The sequence below is a fragment of the Halichoerus grypus genome, chromosome 9 (assembly GCF_964656455.1).
Source record: "Halichoerus grypus chromosome 9, mHalGry1.hap1.1, whole genome shotgun sequence".
Classification (NCBI taxonomy): domain Eukaryota; kingdom Metazoa; phylum Chordata; class Mammalia; order Carnivora; family Phocidae; genus Halichoerus; species Halichoerus grypus.
The window spans coordinates 17,771,532-17,778,404 of record NC_135720.1 but is presented as its reverse complement, the minus strand read 5'-3'; the positions used below and the strand labels follow the sequence as shown (position 1 = coordinate 17,778,404).

At 41.3% G+C, this 6,873-nt stretch overlaps 1 non-coding gene across 1 annotated transcript; it reads left to right on the top strand.

The window, feature by feature from the left end:
• Positions 1 to 6,523: 6,523 nt before the first annotated feature.
• LOC118537855 (U6 spliceosomal RNA) lies at positions 6,524 to 6,621 on the top strand. Its single transcript, XR_004918315.1, has one exon. It is a non-coding gene; the product is annotated as a U6 spliceosomal RNA (small nuclear RNA).
• Positions 6,622 to 6,873: the final 252 nt, after the last annotated feature.

Below are 6,873 nucleotides of genomic sequence, written 5' to 3'. Positions count from 1 at the left end.
GCTGGGGGGAGGCTCACATAAGCTGACATGACATCCTGATTCTGACATACAATCCTAATGTCCAGGTCTTTGGAAAAGAGCTTTTATAAACTCCCCTGCACCCATTCCAGTGTCTTAGATTCACCCTGAGAAAATTCATCCCAAGCTCCAATTTAAAACCTCTCGGCTGCGTTTTTTCTTTGCGCTTCTTTGCGAATGGTTCAAGAATAACTTAAAGCTATTATTTTGTCTACTATTTGAGGTATAGTGCATGTCTTTCAGTGGCCTTCTTGGGACATGGTATTTAAAGACAACTAACTCTCTTCTGGGTGCAAAATACCACTGCAAAGCTATTCGAAAGATTTCTGGCAAAGAAGGGAAATAGATGGGGGTGGGGGGCAGAGACGTAGAACATTGAATGAAGTGGCTCTTTGTTTGTATAAATAGATAAACCTGTGTTGAGACTCTTTGCCCTTCTACTGTCCCTACAATCCCTCAACAGGTGGCACGAGCTCCTTGACATTTGTAGAGCAGATGGGATGTCCTTTTAATGTTGTTCCTAATTGACGAGGGCCTCGGGGGCTGGGTGCATGCAGCTGCATGCCTGGTTTAGGGTGGGCGGCAGAATTAGAAACTGCTACCTGCTCCTTCTGGTGGAGCGGTGAGAGTTGTAACGGTGCCCCTGGGCAGAGCACATTCTGTGAAGTCCTAGTCAGAGGGCTTATTTTGCTGGATTTATTTCCCTTACCTTGCCAAGCCTTCCCTCTCCCTTGCATAGCTCTGAATGTTGGACAAGCTGAACAAGGAAACCTTGTTCCTCTGAAAATTACCTTTAGCATCATAAGCTCAGTGTTTTCCTGTCCAGATTCTCAAAAGCAATTCAGGTTGCATTAAATTTACACCAGAAATGAGCTTATGCTTCTCAGAAACAGTCTAGAGAGGAAGTGAAAGGGCTGGGAAGTAGCTCAAGCAGTCCTTGGAGCCAACCAGGTATTCTAATCAGAGTATAAACAACACGGAGTCAGAAGTCCTGTCCCTGTGCAGCCGTAATTTTTGCGATTCTCATTTCATAAGCCATATGGTGAGGAGATGCGGCTCCACTTCCTGGAGCGAACACGTGTGATGCCAAGACCACAGCCACGTCCTTCCCGGCTTGGCATCCTGGAGGACCCTGCACGCTGATTCGAGTATTTTTGTTCATACAAAACAAAGCAGAAAACACTTACTTGATCAGTTTGGAAATGGTCTTTGACACTGTATTGGGTTCCCTTCAATTATTCAGCTTCTTGGAAGCAAACAAATCCCAATTATTAATCATATCCTATTAGATCAGACTTGAAAACAATTTATATGGTAATGAGGAATTTACGGAGCCCACTGAGTATATTATATTGTGCCTGAGTGTAGGGCTTATTTCTAAGACATTCATGGTCATTTTCCTGCAATCAATGGCATACATTTTCATTTTAGGCCCTCAAACTAAATTTTCGAAATGAATGTCTTACTATTCTCTTTCTTCTCCCAACACCATTACCGTGTCCTTAGCTCAAGAGGAGGACCAAGAAAGAGAAGATGCATTTTCAATACCTTATTCTCTCCGAAGCCCCACGCATATCTTAAAAAATTTTTTATTTAAATTCAATTTAGTTAACATATAGTGTAGTATTAGTTTCAGGGGTAGAATTTAGTGATTCATCAGTTGCACCTAACACCCAGTGCTCATTACATCAAGTGCCCTCCTTAATACGCATCACTCAGTTACCCCACCCCCCTCACCCACCTTCGCTCCAGCAACCCTCAGTTTGTTTCCTAAGAGTTAAGAGTCTCTTATGGTTTGCCTCCATCTCTGTTTTTATATTATTTTATTTTTCCTTTCCTTCCCCTATATTCTTCTGTTTTGTTTCTTACATTGCACATATGAGTGAAATCATATGTGCAATGTAAGAAACATCTTTCTCTGGCTGACTTATTTTGCTTAGCATAATACCCTCTAGTTCCATCCACATCATTGTAAATGGCAAGAGTTCATTCTTTTTTTTTAAAGATTTTATTTATTTATTTGACAGAGAAAGACACAGTGAAAGAGGGAACACAAGTAGGGGAGTGGGAGAGGGAGAAACAGGCTTCCCGCTGAGCAGGGAGCCTGATGTGGGGCTCGAATCCCAGGACCCTGGGATCATGACCTGAGCTGAAGGCAGACACTTAACGCCTGAGCCACCCAGGCGCCCTGCAAGAGTTCATTCTTTCTGATGGTTGAGTAATATTCCATGGTGTATATACATATATATGTGTGTGTGTGTGTATATACACCACCTCTTCTTTATCCATTCATCTGTCAATCGACATCTGTAAGCCTCAAGCCTATTAATGAACAACAGTATAGACGATTTAAAAAAAAAGTTAATGATCTGCAAACATTCAAGGGATTAAGTGGGCTACTATTTATCATTAGTATTAAACAAAATTGAAATGAAAATTTTAATATCCATCGTTATCATTTATTCAGGGCTGTCTTTATGACAGATAGATATTGTACTATATTTTCCATGTAATAATATTAAAAATAGCTAATATTAGGGGTGCCTGGGTGGCTCAGTCGGTTGAGGGTCTGCCTTCAGCTCGGGTCATGATCCCAGGATCCTGGGATCGAGCCCCAAGTCAGGCTCCCTGCCCAGCGGGGAGCCTGCTTCTCCCTCTTTCTCTGCTGCTCCCCCTGCTTCTAGTCTCTCTCTCTCTGTCAAACAAATAAATAAAATCTTTAAAAATAAAAAAGTAGCTAATATTATTAGTATTATTGATATTATTACTGATAATTTATTATGTGCCATGCAGTGTCAAGTTCTTTAGCTCTTTTATTCCTTTGATCAACATATGTCATAGACACTATCATGAACCCTATTTTATTTTATTTTTTTGTTTTTACTTTTTAAACCCTATTTTATAACTGAAGAAAGTGAGACTTGAAAGTTGAGCTTGGTAGGTCTGAAGCCAAAGCCTGTGTGCCCCTTAGATCCTTGGATGAATCCTTAAGTGGACAGTTGTGGGGTCTTTTCTGATGCATTGATTGATCAGGTTTATATAAACTGCAGCTACTTTAATCTAAAGGATTGTCTTAACCTTGGTCATGGGAGCTTTCTTGGCCTGTCAAAATCTCAGAAATAAGAAAACCTGCCATACCCTTGAACAGTTCTGCCTTCCCGAGTCCTTGTGCTGTGGACCAGTGCATTCTTCCCCTTCCCCACTCTGAGGATACAGTAATCCTTTTGTTCACTGATTTCCTGGCACACCAGTGTTTTCAAACTAGAATCAAAACAGAGTCCGAATAATACTTCTGCCTAGCTTGATTTAAAAGTTCAAGGGATTTACTTAAAACATAATATCACTGGAGTTGTATTGCTAGGTTTACTATTTGCCATCATTTCACTCTTATCTAGGTTTTTCCAGATGGAAGCAGCTTCCATGGTCTTCTCTCTGTTTTCCCCCATTTTAGATGGGAGAGGCTGAGTGGAAACCCACCAGAGTCCCCGGCGGAGGCAGTGCAGAGCAGATGGGCCTTTTTATTTTTAATTCACTGAATATGAAGGGAGCCGCTCTGTAGCTGTTCTCAGTCTAGACAGGATATGATGGTAATAGCACAAGTAAAAGTTCATGTATTCCAGCCAGGGACAAATTAAGTGGGTACAGGGCAGAGATATATGTCATGCTGTTATTAACATCGAACAGCGCACTGCCCACTTCAGGGCATGGTGCCCAGATTAATTGGCTTGCCCAGAATGCATCTATGATTAGAAGGAAGCTCTCAGGAAATGCTGGGCAGCGTGCATTTGGACTGTCAGTTTTTCTTCTCACAGGCATGAAAGTTAAGCATTTTATTTTATAGACCAAGAGCATGAGTAGTGTTCGACACCATTGGTTTATGAAATGTTTTGCTGGTTTTCCTACATAGGTTATAAATATTTCTGGGAGAAACCAGCCACCATATGTTGGGATGATTCAGGTAGTATTTATTATTGTTTTTCTGAGGTGCCCAAGCTCTGGCTCAGGCGGGGATCATAGATTTATGGGAAGAGGTGTGTACCTTGAGTATATGCTTCAAAGATCAAAGTGAGGCTCTTTATGTCACATGAGCTGCTGAAATAAAACCCCCGAGATTGCCATGCTTAAAAATACTGTCATTTGTGCCTCCAGGAAGATAATGATGATCAGACATGGCGCCTGGCTGACTGAACTCCATTCTTTGTCAGCCAGAAAGGGAAGGAGGAATCAGGAGAAATAGCTAACGGCACAGAGCAACTTCAGAAATAGTTTCTCGCAGCGGAAAAGCTGAGATGAATAGTAAAGAAGGTAGACTCTGTATCCAAGAAAAATCAAGGGTGAAATTGCTTGTGTTGCTGACCAAAGGCTCAATACTTCTCTTGGATGCAGACAAGCAATTCCAATGGCCTCTAAAAAACTTAGGCATGAATAAACCCATGATAGAATTCAGCCCAATAAGGAGCTCTTGTTAATCTATGACACCATGTTTATCATCATACCTGCAAAACCAAGCAAGTTAAACACTACGGGTGGATCAAAAGAGGTGGTTCCTGGATATTTGTTATTATTAAGAAACTTTGAGGAAATATTGAGAAAACCTTTTAAAATGTGACTCCCAACAGCTCCTCCTTGCTTTTATTGGACGCTGGATCCATTCAGGTTCCATTCCTTCAAAAGTTGCCATAATACATTCCTATTCCTTTTTGGAAATGCTACAATAGGTAAACCATTCCCAGCACACCCCACCACGTAACAGTGAGGCATTCAAGAATTATCCTAAGTAATGTAAAATGTTATACTTTCTGAGACTGGGTTTTGAGAACTCTTTGTCTTTCAGCCTCAGAAGCTCAATTCTTCCAATTTTTGCAACTATTTACATAGAGAATCTAGAAGTCTAAAATTTTGAGTGAGTACTGAGAATTCCTGTCTTGGTGTCACACCAGAGACCTTGTGGTCTAAGGTACTAGTATCATGGGCTTCAGTCCCTGCCACTCTCATTCATTGAGATATTCCTTCCTTCCTTCCTTCCTTCCTTCTTTCCTTCCTTCCTTCCTTCCTTCCTTCCTTCCTTCCTTCCTTCCTTCCATCCTTCCTTCTTCCTTCCTTCCTTCGTCAGACCATTAGAGCACAACTGTGTCTGGCCAGCACTGAGTTTGTTTCCATGAAGGTTTGAATCTGGAGGAGGAAAAGTAGCAGACATATTTTGGAAGGCGATGGATGAATAGGTAGTGTTTCAAAATATGTCGTATATAGGGTAGTGTCCATCCACAGTAAACAATAAATGTTAGCCATTAACATGAACTCTGTGTTTATAGTTAAACAACAGAGTAACCACATAGAGAATTTTTCAATGACAATTTAATTCAAAATTCCACCAACCTCATCCATCACCAGTTTTCATTTTACATTCATTTATTTGTTCAAAAAATATTGATTGATTGATCTCCTACTATATTGCAAACAATGGCATAGACTATTTGCAGGTTTTCTTCTCACTTCTGTGCATATGCACTCCTGATTTTTCGGAGTTAAGTATCCCATACAGAGGATTTCTCATGCTGTTACGTGTTCTTTACATTAACATTTTAATCAGTGGATATTATCCTTTCAAAATCATTTATTTGACCGTTTTTCTCTTGTGGAATATGAAGCTTCTTTCCAAATTTACGATATTATAAAAAATGCAATAATAAGCCCCTGAGCATCTCATTTTTTTCTCCCAATAATTTACAGGGATAAATTCCCCAAAATCTAAATACCAGGTTATAGGATATAAACTTTTTTGGGGGATTTTGATGCATCCTGCCAAATTTCTGAATCTTATACTAATTTACAATGATAATTTTCTTTATATCAGTCACATTCCATTGCCACCTTCATGAAGACATTGATTACTAGATGGAAAATTGAGGAACACTCTAGCCTCATCAAGAACATATACATAAGCCATTTCTTACACGGGTTATCTTCCAGATGGCATAACCCATTCATTGTATAAATAACTTGCACTAAGCAGGAAAGGCATTTTCCTGCTCCCCAGAGTTTTAGCACCTCCTTACTTCCTTAGTCCTTATTCCTTAAGCCAGTTTCTTTTTTTTTTTAATTTAAGATCTTATTTATTTATTTGAGAGAGAGAGAGAGAGAGGCAAGAGAGAGAGCATGAGCAGGGGGGAGAGGGAGAAGCAGGCTCCCCGCAGAGGAGGGAGCCTGACATGGGGCTGGATCCCAGGACGCTGGGATCATGACCTGAGCCGAAGGCAGATGCTTAACGGACTGAGCCACCCAGGTGCCCCCCCTTAAGCCAGTTTCTATACCTAAATCCACCCCCCTCCTTTGGCATTACAGAATGTCACAAATGGAAGAAGCCTCAAATATCCCTTCATTTTAGAGTTAAGGACTCGGAGAGCCAGGGAGATTGTGAACTACTTCAGATCACAGACAGTGGAGAGATCTGGGACGAGATCTCCGGCATAAAGCTGATTGATACCGCTGTCAGAAAATATCAAGGGGGGTGGCCCATATACTAATATAGGAAAGAAAAAGAAAAAATCAGCATGGCCTTTGGGCAGGTATGACCTGAACATTAATGAAGTGTTCTAAATTGTACTCCCTCCCTAATGTGCGCATGGCATTTCATGTGCACCCTGTTATCGAAAGCCGTGGAATTACTACCCAGCCCAGGGAGTGCCGCCGTTCCTGGTGCCCTTCGAAAGTAAAAGGAAGGTTACCGCCCCAGAAAGGGAATTAGGAAGCATCAAAATACAAAGGATGGGGCGCCTGGGTGGCTCAGTTGGTTGAGCGGCTGCCTTGGGCTCAGGTCATGATCTCAGGGTCCTGGGATCGAGCCAGCATCAGGCT